Raw genomic sequence first — 19,158 nt, 5'->3', positions numbered from 1 at the left:
TGTGGTACATACACACCATGGAATACTATGCCGCCATAAAATGGAACAAGATCCTGTCCTTTGTAGGGACACTTAGCTGCCTTTAATTGAGACTTTGATTGTACCATTCAGATTGTGGCACTTTGGTCCAATTATAGCAGTATTCTGGATGTCAGCATCTTTGCTAGCTGTGCATCCACAAAGCCTTTGACTTAAAAGACATTTGCGAATCAAGCTCCCAGGACCCAACATTGTATTCAAATTCTACAAATGACTCAGCCTCATTATAACACAACAGAGCCACAAAAATACGGCCCACATCAACCCTAGTGGGTATCCATTTGGGAAGGATACCCTAGTCCGACACTGCCCTAGCTCAAGACCACGCCATTAAAGATGACATGCCTCCTGCCTCCCAACCAACTACGAGCAGTGCCAACTACACCAGCACGTGGAATGTCTTGCCATTCACAGGAGACCAGAGGCTCTTGGTTTTCCAGTAGCTGGTTACACTGCTGACTTCTGTTTTAAAAAAGCAAGACCCACAAAACTGGAGTAACTTTCCAGACTTTACAGACACCTATAAAACTCTAAGTTCTGCTCCCTGTGATTGTAATTCCACTCTATACCAGGTTAAGCCCTTATGAGACCAAGTCCAATGCCTCCTTAATGCTTCTAAGATTCGGGTTCCTGCTAATCCCACCCACTTCTCCTGACTAAAGGGTAACCTAACTGAAGTATCTACCCTGTGTGCTCTCCCAGGAGTAAAAGGAGCATCTGCTGGTCTCCCACTGTCAAACCATTTATTCCCTTCCATCCTCTTCCCCTTCACTTTCTCATTGTCAGTATCCCTACTCCCACCCCCATCTCTTCCATCCTAACAGCATCTTCTCCTCTTGCCCTCTAAAAGACTACATAAGTAAAATTCAAACCCACTGTCCCAGCTTCTCTGATATTTATACGGACATCCAAAATACAAACACATTTGACTGAAGTAGACTCTTCTGCACTGACTATCCATAACTCATCACCCTGCCTCCACATATCCCACACCACACATTTACCCAACTGATAATTTCCCCAGAGATGAAAAATACTGAGAAATGAAAACCACTTCCAAACGGCCTTTTGTCCTGTATTGTGGTGCCCCCTCATGGCAAGTGGCAACTGCACTCATATTTCCTCAATACATACCACAGATGGGCTACCCAATGAACAACTGCATATTCTCACCTTATGCCCAACAAAAGCCACTGTCTTCCTCCAGTCCTATTCTTTAGTAATTTCCCTTTACCTAAATCAAGGTACAATTTTCCAATCTAAAGGTAATGCCACAAAACAATATTGTGCCCCAACCAACAAGGGTGTTTATCCCCTCTCCTTTGCCCTTCCATTACTCTGAAACTGGAAGCCACGAGATGCATTCTGGCCTCTCTTGGCATTCCTATTTATATAAATGTTAATTATTCTTTCCCCACCCAGCCAAATGTCATTGATGTGCCACGTTCGTACCTATAATACTGGGACTCACCACTGCTCTGGGACTTGCTGCAATGGCCACAAGGACCATTGCTTTAGCCCAACAGTCAAAAATAATTGACGCTACCCTACAAATGTCCAAAATTCGAGTATATCGTATTTCTAAATTACAGCAAATATTAGTTCTGCTAGACCAGGGAGCTTTGGCAAAAATGTTTTTTGACAGTAAATTTGTCCTTGATTATATGTTAACTAGTCAAAGAGGTGTTCGTAACATTATTAGAGCTTCTGGTTGTAGGTGGGTTAACACCACCAGTCAAGAGGTCATTCTAACAGAAAGCCTAGATCACAAAACCATCACCCTAAAAAAAACATGCCTTACATATTTAACACACTCTGAAATCCAGTCAAAATATGACTAAAGGCCCTTGCCATGACTGATGTATTCTCCCGGCCAACACCAAACAAATGGGAGCCTGGTTACAAGTCAGCCTTCAGGGACTTGTCACATTTCTACTTGGTTTCTTCCTTGTTATTGTCATAATAAAATGTTTTCTATGCTGTTTGGTGCAACTTAGGCCTTATTCTGTAGAAGTCTCCTCTACTATTCAGGCCACTCAAATACCCCAAATAATTGAGTTCAAAATCGACATCAAGATATAAAGGAGTCAGTGACTAAATATATTTTATATATGGTATTTTTATTGATTATTGTGCTGTCTTGACCTAGTATGGAGGCCTCTGCTAGAGGCTGGTCAGTTTCCTCTCTTGAGCAGCTGATTAAATCCACACCCCAACCACTTCCCTTATCAGGTTCTCACACTCCGGGGCCACTATGTACCCACTCTAATCACCACAGGGCCAGATATCAGACAATTAAGGACAGCGCCCATGCCCCAAAGCCTGCGAAAATTATGCAAATTATTCAACCTAGCTAACCCCACCCTTTTTGCTCTACATAAGCTGCCCTTTCCCCCTCCAGCTTGTGGTACCCGGTCCTCAGGTGCAACCCCTTGCGTGGTCCTCTGTGGCAGCCTTCTCTCATTTGGAGCTGTAAGTAACAAAGACTTCTGCCTTTCATCTAGCTGAGCATTGAAGTGTTTTGTCCGACAGCCAAAAGAATCTTTAAATCTTATAAAATACAGTCGTACCTACATCTTAATTACTATTCAATGAATGAAAGCTGTAAAGTTTAAAAAGCCTTTATAGTTTTTCTAAACCTTTTATATTTATCAAGCAGATATCTGTAAATCTGAAAAGGATAATATAAATTACCTTTTTTTTTTTTGAGACAGAGTCTTACTTGGCAGCCTAGGCTGGAGCACGGTGGCACCATCTCTGCTAACTGTAACCTCTGCCTCCCAGGTTCAAGTGATTCTCCTGCCTCAGCCTCCCGAGTAGCTGGGATTACAGGCACATGCCACCACACCTGGCTAATTATTGTATTTTTAGTAGAGGGGATTTCACCATGTTTGCAAGGCTTGTCTCGAACTACTGACCTCAGGTGATCTGCCCTCCTCAGCCTCCCAAAGTGCTGGGACTACTGCAGGCATGAGCCACCGCAACCGGCCAATATAAATTACCATTTAAACTTATTCCATGACTAATGTTCAATTTGACGTTAATTCCCCTAAACAATTAATGCAATTGATAGACTTGGTTAATTAAGTTCCTTTAAATATTATATATTATATCAATTACAAATTTATTCTACCTGAATCTCTCAAACATTTCAAATGCCTGACACATTAGTATCTTTTATACATCTTGCAAGTTTACAAAAGGAGGGAGGGGGTTCTAATAATTAAAGCAATTCCAGTAAAAGTAATAAACCAAATGTATGCAGTACTAAGTTATGTTCTCTTGAACATTCAAACACTGTGTATAGACTGAAGAAAATGCTCTTGTACTTTAAAATTGAAATTATATGGTTCATATATCTTATTTTCTAATATATCAGGTTATATTAAATGCTTCAAGTAACTTAACAAACAATCTTTCATAGGTTATCTCAAGGATTAAATAATTAAATTTCTAAAGTTAATACAAACGTGTTAATACTGTGGATTTGACTAACTTCAACATTCTTATAGTTATTTCTCTCTTCTCCCAGTATTGTAAAGCCACTTATGCAAATAAAGAGAATAGAAAGATGTATGATCTGATTGGGCTGAGGATACTGTATCAGAGAATCAAGGCCAGGGTTGAAGTGTCAGTTAAAGAATTTGAGAGAGGGTCAGGGACCTAATTAGGTACCACACATGGCCAGGGTGCCTCTACACAACCCAAAAGTCAATCTGCTGGGCATCTCCTTGAGGTAACAGAGCTTTCCAAACTCACAATGTTTCATGCAGTCTAGTATATCATGTGTACCCTTACCTAGTTTTATTTTATTTATTTATTTATTTATTTATTTATTTATTTATTTATTTTTGAGACAGTGTCTCTGTCGCCAGGCTGGAGTGCAGTGGTGGAATCTCGGCTCACTGTAACCTCTGCCTCCTGGGTTCAAGCAATTCTCTTGCCTCAGTCTCCCGAGTAGCTGGGACTACAGGCATGTGACACCACGCCTGTCTAATTTTTGTATTTTTAGTAGAGACAGGGTTTCACCATGTTGGCCAGGATTGTCTCAATCTCTTGACCTCTGATGATCCGCCTGCCTCGGCCTCCCAAAGTGCTAGGATTATAGGTGTGAGGCACCGTGCCCGGCCCCCTTACCCAATTTTTAAAGTTACCTCTTTCATAACTTTTTTGTTTTTTTGAGACAGAATCTCACTCTGTCAACCAGGTTGGAGTGTAGTGTCACGATCTCTGCTCACTGCAACCTCTGCCTCCCGGTTCAAGCAATTCTCATGTCTCAGCCTCCCAAGTAGCTGGGATTACAAGTATGCGCCACCACGCCCAGCCAATTTTTGTATTTTTAGTAGAGATGGGGTTTCACCATGTTGGCCAGGCTGGTCCCAAACTCCTGACCTCAAGCAATCAACCAGCCTGGACCTCCCAAAGTACTGGGATTAAAGGCGTGAGCCACCATGCCCAGCTTCTTTTATAACTTATAACTGTGTAATTTGATAGTTGAAATTCCCTCTGTAGGATATTATTCAGTACTGGACTGAATTTAATCTCTTTATTGCCTGATTGGGGTCAACTTGTGTTTTACGTGTTTTATATCCAGTTCAATATCAAGAATCCTTTTGTCATTTTATTGGCCATTCCCTACGTGATTAACACTATCTACTGAACACTGTATCTTAGAATATTACCCACATTTGCATCAAGCTCATGATCTATAGCTCACCTACATCCACCATTCTATTTTTGAAATTTGGGATAGCAATTGCCAGGATACAGTTGTTCTGCCTGAGTCTTCACTGCACCTCAAGTTATTTTGAGGTTCATCCATCTTATCTGAACTTTCTCTGTGCTCTGGATTTTATTTCTCTCCAAGAGACACAAACTCATTTAGAGCATGTAGATCTTCCCTTGGGATGTTTCTGCCTATTTTATTCCTTGTTTCTATCATGCCAACATTTGTTCTAATCTTTCTATTTGTTCTAATTTTTTTTTTCAAAAGAAAAGGAAAAAAACAGGTATTTTAGGCACCACTGGTCAGTGTAGGGCCGGTGGGTGGGACATGGCATTAGATGTGCTAGTTGAGCAGAGCTGTGCTGTTAATTTTCTGAAAGTGGTAACAAAATACATAAAATAAAACAGTGCAATGCCAGGACAGGCCAGCATGAGATAGGTGAGTTCTTCCCTCCGAAGCCTTCCTTCCAGGCTGTTTTATGTGCCTTTCCTTAGTGTGTCCTTCCTGTCTAATTAGGTTTCTCTCATTGCCCTTGTCCTAATGTTTTACAGTTATCTAAGGTGGAATAGCACAGTGGAGAGAAGCAAAAATATTGGAGTGAGACAGACTTAGGCAGAGGTGGCAATATTGTAAAAATAATGATGCTTAAGATGTAAGACTATTCATTGCTTGATTTACTTCCAAGATCCCAGAAGGGCACAAGAAATGTGTTCACACAATCATATGTTTTAAATAAAATTTGCAAAAGATATTTAACCACAATCAGTCAACCCCATTATCATTTTACTCTGACTGTCCGGCATCATATTTCCTGTATCAGGTGGTATTGGAGGGTCTGTGGGCATTTTTGAGACCCAAATGGGGGAAGTTGAGTTGAGAATAATTTCAGTTTGGCTTTAGTGGGACATATTTATGTGGGTGTCAGTCATATCTGTATATTGATAATTTATTGCTAGCCATTCAGGGTAGCATCCACTATGCCAAAACAAATATGCAGGGCCAGAAGTCATATCAAAAAGTGAAAGTGTGCTTCCCAATGGCTCCCAGGTTCAGAAATTTGTAGGTTATTGAAGAGAAGCAGATGGTGAAATGCACAGAGACAAAGCTAATCCAGGGAAAATAATTTCAATCATCCAGTGTGTAAAGCTGCAGACAGAGAATTTGGTTTTAGAATTTGACCAGAAAACCTAGTTAAGACAGGTTCTGTCAGGAATGTATCTGATAATGTCTTATGTACAATTAAAACCACATCATACGTTACAAAATTTTTTTGATGAAAATAGTACAAAATTAAAGAATCCTGTGTATTAAGACGCAAACCTATAGCAGTACTTCAAATGTGTGTGAAATTTTATGAATCCCAGTATTAATAAGAACAAACATAAATTTTAATCAACTGTGCTTGAAATAAGACTGAAATATCTTTCTATTCTCTCTACAGAAAATAATATAAAATTTTTGTTATATGAAGAGATAATCCAGAATTATGAAATTAAAATATAGATAAAAGCTATTAGAGAATTCTGTCTGGCATTGGCTGAATATAAAATATTGTTTTTTTGATTATGTGATATTTTTGATATTTAACTTTATAAAATATTTGATTTATTATAAATCATTTTCTTGTTCTAAATAGATATTCACTTTTGTCACTAATTTTATTATTAATTTTGTATTCTTTTTGTGGTAAAATTAAATTTACTACTTTAAACATTTTAAGGTATACAGGTCTGTGGCATTAAGTACATTGACGTTGCTGTGCAACCCCCATCGCGCATCATCTCCATAACTTTTTCATCTTTCCAAATGGAAACTCCATATTCATTAAACAATAACCCCCCACTCCTTCCTTCCCCGAGCTCTGGCAGCAATTATTCTATTTTCTAGCTCGATAAATTTGACTATTCTAGTTATCCCATATAAGTGGAATCACACAGTATTTGTCCTTTTGTATATGGCTTATTTCACTTAGCACAGTGTCTTCAATCTTCATCCATATTGCAGCATGTATCATTTCTTTTTAAGGCTGAATAATATTCCCTTGTATATACAGTAGTCCCCCTTATCTGTGAGGATACGTTACAAGACAATACATGAAACCATGGCTGGTACCGAACCCTATAAACACTATGTTTTTTTTCCTTATACAAACACACCTATGATAAAGTTTAAATTATAAATTAGGAATAGGAAGAGATTAACAACAATAACTAATAATAAAATAGAACAACTATAACAATATATCATAATAAAAGTTATGTGAATGTAGTCTCTCTCTCTCAAAATATTGCATTGTACCGTACTCACCTTTCTTGTGATGGGAGATGCTGTGATGTCTCTGTGATGAGATGACAGGAGGTGAATGATGTAAGCATTGTGATGTAGCCATAGGCTACTACTGATCTTCCTTATTTCTGAATCTGTGTAACCAGCCCTTTGCGGTGTGGTGTCACTCATTTCTTGCTTGCTGAAGTCTTCGTAGATGCTCAGTGCTTTCTGGTGCAACAGGTTGTTATCAAAACATGTTTTCTATTCATGTCTTCCACCCACCCATTTAAAGTCTTTTCCGTCTTAACAAAACACCCATCTTCCACTGTAGCTGTAACTTTTACAGTTTGAGTTGCAACAGCAACACTAGCATGAATTTCTTTTTCCTCCTTCACAATTGCCTGGATAGAAGATTTGTTCTTACCATAGATCTTAGCAACCTCAGTATATGACTTTTTTCCTTTCCTTATTAAGCCAAAAGTTTTCAAATTTTCACTTAAAGGAAGGACTGATGGCTTCTCTTTGGCATATCCAAATTACCAGCATCACAAGTCTTGGGCTTTGGGACCATTATGAAGTAAAATAAAGGTTACTTGAACACAAGCACTGCAACATGGCAACAGCAAATCTGATAACTGAGAAGGCTACTAAGTGACTAAGGGGAGGGCAGTGTGTACAGAGGCGATACGATGGACAAAGGGAAGATTCACGGCCCCATCAGGATGGAGTGGGATGCTGTGAGATGTCATCACACTACTCAGAATGGCATACAATTGAAAACGTATTAATTATTTCTGGAGGTTTCCATTTAATAATTTTGGACTGTGGTGGATCATACATAACTGAAACAGAGGAAAGCAAAGCTTTGGTTAAGGGGGAAACTACTGTATATATAGTACCACATTTTGTTTATTCATTCATCTGACGATAAACACTGGGTTTGTTTCCACCTTTGGACTATTGTGAATAACGCTGCTATGAATACAGGTGTACAAATATCTGTAGAAGCCCCTGTTCTCAGTTCTTTCAGATATATACTCAGAAGTGGAATGCTGGACCATAAGGTAGTTCTGTGTTTAATTCTTTGAGGAATCACTATACTGCTTTCCACAATGGCAACAGCTCTTTACATTCCCACCAGAAATGCACAAGGGTTCTCATTTCTCCACATCATCACCAACACTAGTTTTCTGCTGTATTTTTGTCTGGTTGGTTTTCTTTTTGTTTCGTAGTAGCCATCTGATGAGTACAAAGTGCATAATTTTTTAAAGACGGCCTCCCAAAAACCTGGGTCTTCTCTGTGCTCGCGTCTGAATTTTAGTTCTACCATGGCATATGGTCCATCGTCCATGATTTTGTTTCCTCGCTTGTAAAATGAGGATAAAAATAAACATGACTCTAGGATTGTTTTAAAGATTTGGTGAAATAATATATGTGAAACCATTAGCACGTAGTCTACACTTAAAAAGTAGCAATCCCTTTCATTATTATTTACTTACTTGTCTTTCTCCTGTACAACATTATGAGCTCCTCACTCATTTTCTGTCCTCAACACCCAGCATAGGACCTGACATATACTTGGTGTTTAATGGAGGTTTGATGGTTGAGCTTAAAATCATCCATAGAAGACAGGCCACAATTCTTTTAGTCACAATGCATATAGAAGTCAAAAGTTCCTCAGTGAAGAGGAACTGAAAGTAAATATCAGAACCTTGCTGCTCTGTAATTCACTGAGTGCAATCAAGTCTTTATCAACACAGTAAAACCTTTACTGTTCTCATTCTCTAAAGTAGCTTCACTCACGCTCAGCAAATGATTTTATTTTTCTCATTAAGTTGTAAATCATATTACCTCTCTGGGTATTGCTTTAGACAAATATTTGTATTGGGTGGACCCTACCTGACTACTGCTGACAAGATTCTGGTGCACCAAAGGGCAAGAAAGTTTCAATGGCATGTGATTTAGGATGCTGCCCCAGCTGGGCTGATTTCTGCTTAGGTGTACTACACATGGCATTAAAGCCTGCAATATTCAGAGACCCCATTCTTTGGGGGTTGCCTTAGGATTCATGAAAGCCCAGAAACTGTATTCAAAATTGTGAGCGTGTGTGTATACGCACACACACCTGAGAATATGTGCACTTTCAAAGGAAACAAACCTAACTTTTGTCATAATTTCAAAGGAATGCATGACCAAAAGAATTAAGACTAACAGACCTAGAATGCCTAGGGTGGCAGAATCATTATCAAGCCAGAGGCTTACCTTTAGGAAAAGAAACAGGTCTTGAAACAATTTGTGGCATGAGTTCAGATCTTTAGGGGAACTAGAACCCCCAATTACTAGGACCAAGGCACAGAATCAGCTAACCAAACTCCAAGGATGAAGAGTCATTGGAGTTGGCAGGGCAATTTAAATCTCCTTTAAACTCCCTCTAACTGCACATAAGTTAGATCCAGAATCTGTGGATCCATCCTAAAGATGGCAGTAGTCATTATAGCTGGGAGCTATTCAGAGAGGCATTCAAATATCACAGTGTGTCATATGTTAAATGCAGACAACCAAAGGTGATAGAATTATGACATCAAATTTAAAATTCTTAGAAGTATCCAGAATAGTATGAAAATGTAAATTTAGCACTTCTAAGATCCATTTAAACACAATGGCAAATTATATTTTAACCTATTTTGTGTCTTAATCTGATAAGAAGAAATTTGAAATTGTGCATCTTTTAATACAGGACTGAATGAAATAATTTCTGAGAAAAGTCAATAAAAATAAATATTAGCTGAGAAAAGAAAATCTAAGACATAAATTTAAAATAGTGTATCCGTACATACTTATACTACAGGTTGTCATACATTTTGACAGTACTTGTAATTTTTAGAAAATTGAAATTACTTTCTATTTACTCTCTGTAAATAAAAAGCATCTCTACTGAGACATGGTTACTGAGTTCCATATTTACAGAAATGAGCTAGAATGTTTTACTCTCTAACTACAATAAAATCACCCAAGGTGATCATAAAGTTCCCATATCTCTTTCTAAAAAATAAAAATAAAATAGAACAAAGCTAAAAGATTTTAAAACTTTAAAAAAAAATCCAAGGTCTTAGTACTATTAAAAAATGCCTAAGTTTAGAGAGTTTTGATTCAATTTCCTCTTAATTTCACTCTTCCCATGATAATCAGTCACTACCATTTGTATCCCCAGAGGTTTGAATGAAGTCTGACAAAAGTTTACTTCAATTGATTTCCTGCCATTCTGAGATAGGCTGAGACTTTCAAAGTGAAGGAAAAACAGTACAAATAAACATATAAAATACAAGAAGCATAAATCTTTATGGGCTTATAAATTACAGGTATTAATATACAACAATCACTAGTTCTCTAGAACAGTCCTAACCTATTCTATGGCTGTGCCATCTAGCCCTTAATGACAGGGTTCAGCTTCAAAGAGAGCTGGTTCAACATCTCCCCATTTCAGTTCCTGGCCTGATTCCGAAAGGTTTGGTGTCATGTTATTTCTCACTACAGAGGAAAAAGTTTGCTGGACACATTAAACCCTACGTAGCCAAATTCCAGGGATCTTATTTGGTCATATATTACTTGGCTACTTGTTGAACTGTAATCCTATCCTCTACATACAAGTCCAGGACTATAACAGTTTCTTAATCATAAGTAAAAGTAATTTCCAATTAATAAGAAACAGACTCACATGGGTAACAGGCGTAAGGGATGAATGAAAAACATCAAGACTAACCCACCATAGTGCCAGGGTTCCCATTCATTTCCCCTTCAGGTAGCCATTTGGAGTATACTTTTAAAAGAGAACCCTGTTCACATGCTTTCTCTTAAGTACAACTTTTGCATCAACCAAACGTGGACTAGCTATTATGATGCAAAGGACCACGGGAAGCTGCTCTGGCTAAACATCTCCTTCTTGCTGGTCCTACCAGTCCACCGCATTTCATTGTTCAAAATGCATTTCTTTACTTAAGATCGTTGGAGTTGAAAATCACTATGTAAAGCAAAGATGTGACTGGAAGTTACCACATTAAGCTCTTTTCTGTCATTAATGCATTGATATGAATTTGTTTCAAGATGGTTAACTAGCCAAGGTTAGGCATTGAAAGTTGGACAGATGCATCCTAGGCAAGCCGGGGTGATCTCCAAAGTGGGGTAACCAAGAGCATTAGGAAACTGAAGTTGGAAAAGAGAGGGTAGCATGAAAGATGAAATCTGATATAAATAAGGGGGTAGCAGGGCAAAGCCATTTCACAGATCTGTAAACAAACTGCAATGCTGACCTCTGGTTTCCCTAACATAAGAGCTTTCACAAAGTAAACATGTTATTTAAAAATAATATCTCAAATAGCCATGCAGTTATGATGCACAGTTTAACTGAGGCAGGGGAGATTCTCAGAGGGAAGAACCCAGAGATCAGGGTTCAAGGCTGGGAGAGAAGTGGCTACTTCCTTGGAAATGTTCCTAGGTGTCCTGATCTGCCACTGAGCTACAGCCTTCAAACTCAAACTGCAAGGGAAGCTTTTTTCGAGCCTCCCTGGAAAAAACCCATGACCCCAAAATCCTTCCCTCGAAACTCCGTCCAGAGGCTTGGTACTGCTTCAAGTAGAAAATCTGATTTGGATTCTGGGAAGGAGGACCTGTTGGAAAGTTACAAGATTGACATGACAGTGACAAGTCTGGAACCTCCTGGCTCTGATGCACAGTGCTTGAACTCCCTTAGAAATGAAGCATTGCCCCCAAGATAGTATAAAGTTACAGTTATCTAAAGTTTTCTCTCTTTTTTTTTTTACCTGTTTCTCTTTCTCCAAAAAAAAGTTTAATTTTAAGAACAATGAAAAATCAATCTTAAACAATTATAGGGAAACCCAAAAGAGCACACTGTGCATTTCAGCTACTTCAGTCACAATGAAACAATCATTAAAAAGATATTATGTTTCACACAAAGAAAATGTGAAAAAAAAACCCTCCATACTGTTAAAGCAATCATGTACCACAACTAAAGACAGGTAGAGTTTTTAAATTTTAAATTTGGCCGGGTGCGGTGGCTCACACCTGTAATCTCAGCACTTTGGGAGGCAGAGAAGGGCAGATCACGAGGTCAGGAGTTCAAGACCAGCCTAGCCAACATGGTGAAACCTCATCTCTACTAAAAATACAAAAAAATTACCGGGGCATGGTGGCACACTCGTCTAGTCCCAGCTACTCAGGAGACTGAGGCATGAGAATTGCTTGAACCTGGGAGGCAGAGTTTGTGGTGAGCCGAGATTGCGCCACTGCACGCCAGCCTGACAACAGAGTGAGATTCTGCCTCAAAATAATAATTATTATTATTTTATTTAATTTTTTAATTTTAAAATTACAAATGATTCGTAAACATTCTGTCCTCTCTTCTTTCAATATTTTATTTATTTTCTAATATGTATAACTAGCTGGAAAATTGTACAGTTCATATTCTTTTATAACTAATGAAAAGAAAATAAGTGAGATTTAATATATATAAATAATTTTCTATTATTCTTTAATGCTTTTTATTTATTTAGTGCTTTTGTTTTATACAACATACAAAATACTACCGCAGCACATGTAGTGTAATAGACAGCTTAGTCGTAATCTTACTTTTCAAAAAATTGTATATAATACATAATCTCAACCCCAGTATCAGATATCACTTGTGTACATCTTGCCTTTATTCCTATTCTTGCTTCTGGAAATCTTAGCCATTTCTGGCAAAGGGTATACAAGGAATAGTTCTAAAGCAGTGGCTCTCTAAGTGTGTTCCTCAGAGCAGCAGTATCAGCATCACCTGGGACTTGCTAGAAATGCAGATTCTCAGCTTCCATCCCAGACCTACTGAATCAGAAACTCTGAAGGTGAGGCTGGGCAATCTGTGTTTTAACAAAGCCCTCTGATGCACAGAAATGTTTGAGAACCACTCAATTAAAGGAACCACAAGGCAAATATTTTTTACATGCTTCAGAACTTATCCCTAGCTTTGTTTTTCTCTTTTCAATCATTTAATTTAGATGTTTTCTCTTATGCCACAGAGTTGAGTGAGATTTCCCTGACTCCCTTGGTTTTTTTCAAACAAGTACATTTCTTTTCCTCTTAGGAGTATAATTATCATGTAGATCGTACAAAATAAAATAACTTCTCCATGTGTTCATCTGCTTAGGAGATTTCCAATTTTATAAGGCAATAAAATAGTATTCAAAAGGGGGCACAATAGCTATATTGACATGTCAGTAGACATGTAGAAACTATAGAAATGGTTTTTTCCTCTTATAAACTTTTTTTATTGGTTAAAACAAGATTTTATTAAAATATTGGCTTATTTTTAGGCAAGAAATTTTTAATTTTTAAATTCTATAATCTGTCTCTTGGAAATTCTTCAGATTAATATCTCAAAATCTTATAAACTTTTAAATATGAGGTTAAGAAAAAATTTAAATAATTTTATTACAAAAATGATATATGTTCTTTGCAACTATCAAACAATACAGATGTAAATCAAGTAACAATTAACAATCTGTCATCTTTTAAAATCATAGTCTCTTCAAGGCAACAAATGTTACCAGATTGGTGTTTCTTTCTAATCTCTCTTCACTGAATGCATAAGTGTGTAGATGCAAAACAATTTTATATGCAAAATCAGGATCATATTATGCCATTGCTCTTCAATTCACTTTTTACACTTAAAGTATCACAAATGCACTTGTCTAGTATCACTATTTAATTCCATTCCCCTTTAGGTTATTTTGAAATGCCTGCTCTTATAAACATTGATTCAGTTAGCATCCTTGCACATTTATTTCCAATTACTCTTGTTAATTTTTCAATTACACAGACTCCTAAATGGGGAATATTTGAATCTAACTCTATGTCCATTTATAATTTAATTAAATGCTGCAAATGAATTATTGGAGTACTTCGTGTTTCCACAGGAATATTATCAGTCTTTTGAATTTTGCCTCCCATTCCCATGGTCTCTCATTGTTTTGATCTACGTTTCTCTAAACAGTGGTCACATAGATGATCTTTTCTCACACTGTTGGCCATTGGCTATTTTGTGAGCAAAAGGTCAAAAGTCTTCCTTGGAGGCTAAGGGGGAAAAGTGACCTTTTGAAGCTCAGGGTGAGAAACAGCATGATGGGTAGCACACAGTAACTCACACCTGTAATCCTAACACTTTGGGAGGCTGAAGTGGGAGGATCACTTGTGCTCAGGAGTTCGAAACCAGCCTGGGCAACATAGTGGGACCTCATCTCTACAAGGAATCTTAAAAAAAAAAAAAAAAGAAGAAAGAGCATGGTGGGGCTTCTTCCCTCCTTAACTGTGTGGATTAACAATAGTTCTGCTCAAAGTTGCAGTTCCTCTCCAGGGCTGCTAAAGTTGGCCTGCAGAACCAAGCTGTACATAGGACATTGGCAAAGGCAATTTTTCTCCAAAGACCAAGAGACATCTACTGGGTTTCACTGACTGCACTCACTCAGGGAGCCAAGGGTTCTGAGTTCCTTATCCCAGGGCAAAACATCAACCCTGTACCTAGAGGAGACACTGCCCTCTGCCTGGGTCTATAAAAGCCTTCATTATTTTGGAGGTCCCTAGGCCTTGCTTATTCTACTGATTGACTCTAACCTGCAGGGCACTAGCAAGAAGAGGGAGGTCATGGATATGCAAGGAAATTGTCATCTGTCCCAATATTTTGTATTTTCTTCATGTGTATGGCCACAGTTGTTCTCCCTGAACTTAAAAATAAATTAACAAGCCCAGGCTATACTGAAGGTGAAGAGGAGATGGTTTTAAAATAAGTTTTAAAGGGAATCAACAATTTATAAATTTATTAAAATATAACACAAGTAAAGTGCATAAAATGATTTACCAGTTCTTCCAAATGCTCATTTTAAAGCAAAAGCCCTGTGTACGAATGAGTGCAGAACACTGTGGCACAAAGTCCATCTTTGGCTTCCCCAGCCTGCAATGTGAGAGATTCCTTTTACCATAATAATATTAGGGAGGCTCTGTCTAGCCAAGCAGTGCTCATTTTCTTAAGTCATAGAGGTTTATCATGTCAGGCAAAGTTCAGAATCATTTAATCTCACCTTTCATCATCCATGTTGGTAGAGACAGAGCTACCTACTTCTAGATTTATGTGCCTGTAATTTTTTCATGTTGTTCTGAAATGAAGTGCCTGTTAAGTTTACTCCCCAGATAATCCTTTGTTTCTGGAAGTTCATGGAAGTCACCCTTTGTCATCATTAATGTAATATTGTCTCAAAAGCAGGTATTATAACTCAATTCTGAGATTCCCTCACCCTTTTATATACCGATGATGCCATAACTAATTACTCTGCTTCATATAGCTCAGCTGTATCTCCAACCAGGGCCTGAGGCCTCCTCTTAAGCCCCTACCCCATCTGACCACCCACCTCCCCATCTCATCCTGGACCTCTTGCCCACAGAGGGAGAGCAGAGGGCTGCCTCCAGAGCCAAGAGACAGCTGCTGCTGCCAGTACCGTCTAGAAGCTGAACACCTACACCCACCCTCAGCACCTTTCTCTCCACATGCCCCTCGGCTGGCACTGCAGGGTGGATAATGCTCAAGTTAATTTGATACTCCCAGCCCTGTCAGAGTTATGAGCTATTAAAAATTGAAACTTATTTATTCTCCAGGTAGGTTTCACATTTCTGGTACTAAGACGAGGTCATGTCTTAGGGAAAGAAATGGTATCTCTTTCCTGAAAATAGTGTACTAAGATTCTGGCACCTTTTCCAGCGTGAGATTTTTCATAGCTCAGTGGGTATTATAGCAGTGTAGCTTGATTAAAAATTCTGTTACTCTAGTTCCAGATGGTTTTTATTTTGGATGTGCTCAAAGTGTTTGTTCACCACATCACTAATGTTCCATAGAAATAAATTAACAAAATCAATTCACTTGCTTATTCATTCCAATATTTAACAAAAGTTTTTGATTATCTACTGAAGAGAATGGAAGATTCCTAGGATTGATAAAATTCAGACTCTGATTTTAAGAGTCTTACTACCCATCTGGTGGAGAGACAAGTATACACATAAATACAACCACGGTTTCAACGTGTGAGTGCTGTCATAAGAAAGATGTAAAACAAACTCTATGGCAATGCAAAGATGAAAGACTTTATTCAAGAAACACCTATCATCTGAGATGTATTTTTGATGATAGGTTAGATTTTCACAAGTGGATATGTGTGTTTGGGACAAGAGTTGGGCATTTCATATTAAAGAGCAGCACATCGCAAAGTCTGAAGGTAAAGAGAGAAAGACACAGAATAAATTTGGGGTTAATAGCCAGGTGCAGTGGCTCACGCCTGTAACTCCAGCATTTTGGGAGGCCAAGGTGGGCAGATCGCTTGAGCCCAGGAGCTCAAGACCAGCCTGGGCAACATGGTGAGACCCTGTATCTATTGAAAAAAAAAAAAAAAAGAAAAAAGAAAAGAAGGGAAAGGAAAGAAAAGGAATTTGGGGACAACATATAGTCCTGCTTTACTGAAAAATAAACAGTATAAAGGAAACTATTGAAATAAAAATCTGGAAAAGTAGATCTGAGGCCCTTGCCTGCTAGGTTGTGGTGTCTGCCTATTATGCAAAGCACTGGGAAGCTGTCGAAAATTCCCTGACAATGAATGAGGTGACTGGAACAGGGCTTCAGGGCTATCATTCTTGCAGTAGGTCTTTAGCTGTATATGAGGGAGCAAAGGCTTAGACAATGAGATCAGTTAGGATGTGATTTGATGTCAGCAGGTAAGAGGCAATGGTGATGAAAGGAGAAGGAAGGAAAGAACACCAGAGGGGTTGTGAAGATAGAATTGGCAGCATTTACCACGAGAGCCTAAGGAAAGGGAAGGAGACACAGATAACTCCAAACCAGTGGGCCTAGACCCTTACCATTGATAAGGATGGCGACAGTAACCAACACACTGGAGGCAGGAAGGGAACAATCACCAATTCATTTGGAGGCAGGAAGAGCTCAGAGTGTGGGCAAGTCACTCAGGTGGTGCTCCCTTCAGCAGAAAGGCTGTGTAGATGAGTGTTTAGTTAAAGAACTGACATTTTCACAGATATGCCTTGAAAATATGTAAATCTGTATTTCTTAAATGGTTAGCAAGCGGAGCCCTCAACAGCATTTATCACCTGCATGAACAGAATTATTTATTGTGCTGTGCTCCTGTGAATGGTATTCCAGGAATTGGAAAGATGTGGACAAAGTTTTGTTTTAAAATTAACTCTTAAAGAACAGGAATTTCTCTCATTAGTAGTAAAAGCAACAAGAGGTTGCCAAAAGCAAAAGTGTTGAGAAAGAAACATGTTCCCTTTACTTTTTCTTTAAATTATAAGTGAATGGACATGACACAAAACAGCAACCATGATGACTGAGCAAACCTATGTAGACTTCACAGCCCTTATAAAACTCACATCACCCTGACTTGCTTTCGTGCTATTGTGCCACAAGGGAATTGCAGGCAAACAGTTCACATAGATGACTATATTGATAATCATTCTGCCAAACTACACATCTTTAGTTCTTTCTAATTGCTTCTTCTCATGTATCTATTGCTAATATCAGCACTGATATTTTCATCAAAATAATATATGATAAGTTATCTGCCTAAAAATTTCAATAGAATCAATAGAATCGATGGATGACTCTTTTCTGCTACATCAACTACAGCCAATTGAATGATATCCATCAATATCCAGAGAATGATAAGCTTTAGTAATGAAACTATTTGTACATTTTATTATTTCAACCATCACTAACTCCCCTTGCTCTCCCCCTACACACCACAATTATACTCCCAATTTTGCTTTTTAGAAAGCAAAATCCCTGAATCTTTTTCAGCTCTCAGTGAAGCTAATTTCCTTGAATCCCACCCCCTCAAAATATGCCAATTCAATTACACCCAGGGCCAAAAATCATCTTTTATTTCCTGTTTGGCCTGTTTCCTCCTCAATACCCCAACCACCACAACCTTCAAACGCCACCATCACTAAACGAGTCCTTGAGAAGTTTCCCCTTGCTTCCTACCTGTAGTAGGCTAAATAACTGGCCCCAGTGATGTCCACATCTTAATCCCCAGAATCTTTGAAAATGTCTTACACAACACAAGGGACTTCACTGACGTGATTAAATGAAGGATCTGGAGATGGGAGATTATTCTGATTCATCCAGATGGGCCTGATATAATCACAAAGATTCTTATAAGAAGGAGGAAGAAAAGATGAGGGAGAGAAGATTTTATACTGCTTGCTTTGAGGATGGAGAAGGGATCATAAGCCAAGGACTGTAGGAGGCATATAGAAACTGGAAAAGACAACAAAACGAATTCTCCCCTAGAGACTGCAGAAGGAATGCAACCCTGCCAACCCCTTGATTTTAGCCCCAAAAACATATTTTGGATTTGTGACTGCCAGAAGTGTCAGGAGAATAAATTTGTATTGTAAGAGGCTAAACTTTTGGTGATTTGTTTCAGCAGCAGTAGAAAACTACTATATTACCTCTCTGTATGGTCTGCCATAAACTCAATACCATAAAGATGTGGATTGCCTGCCCAGAGAAGGTAACTTGCATGATCGATGTGTACCTTCAGATGATAGTAGCTGGTGAATTGGTGCTAATAGCGCTGGTCCAGTGAAGAAAGGATGAGGTGCAATCCACATGGAGTTTCCACATAGTAAGCCCCACTGAGTGTTAGACATCAAGCTCAATACTTCACGTCTGTTATTTTATTTTATTTTAGTTTATTTTTTGACAGAGTCTTGCTCTGAGTCTTGCTCTGTCACCTAGAGGGCATCTCACATTGCACCTAGGGAATGCAGTGGTGTGATGGCTCACTGCAACCTCTGCCTCCTGGGTTCAAGTGATTCTCATGTCTCGGCCTCCCATGTAGGTGGGATTACAGGTGCCTGCCACCATGCCCAGCTAACTTGTGTATTTTTAGTAGAGAGAGGGTTTCGTCGTGTTGGCCAGGCTGGTCTCAATCTCCTGGCATCAAGCAATCATTCCGCTTCAGCTTCCCAAAGTGCTGAGATTACAGGTGTGAGCCATGGTGCCTGGCCACATT

The 19,158-nt window shown here is 38.6% G+C and overlaps 1 protein-coding gene across 2 annotated transcripts in view; it reads left to right on the top strand.

The window, feature by feature from the left end:
- The first annotated feature begins 2,387 nt into the window (after positions 1-2,387).
- LOC129060838 (carbonic anhydrase 1-like) overlaps positions 2,388-19,158 on the top strand; it is a 52,539-nt gene continuing 35,768 nt past the window's right edge. Inside the window, exon 1 of one of the 2 annotated variants that reach the window (XM_063726634.1) lies at positions 2,388-2,511. The gene's annotated coding sequence lies outside the window, so the exon portion shown is untranslated. The remainder of the gene's footprint in view (positions 2,512-19,158) is intronic. The other variant, XM_063726635.1, reaches the window with a different exon arrangement.

The sequence above is a fragment of the Pongo abelii genome, chromosome 7 (genome assembly GCF_028885655.2).
Source record: "Pongo abelii isolate AG06213 chromosome 7, NHGRI_mPonAbe1-v2.0_pri, whole genome shotgun sequence".
Lineage (NCBI taxonomy): Eukaryota > Metazoa > Chordata > Mammalia > Primates > Hominidae > Pongo > Pongo abelii.
This window is presented reverse-complemented; position numbering and strand designations above follow the sequence as displayed.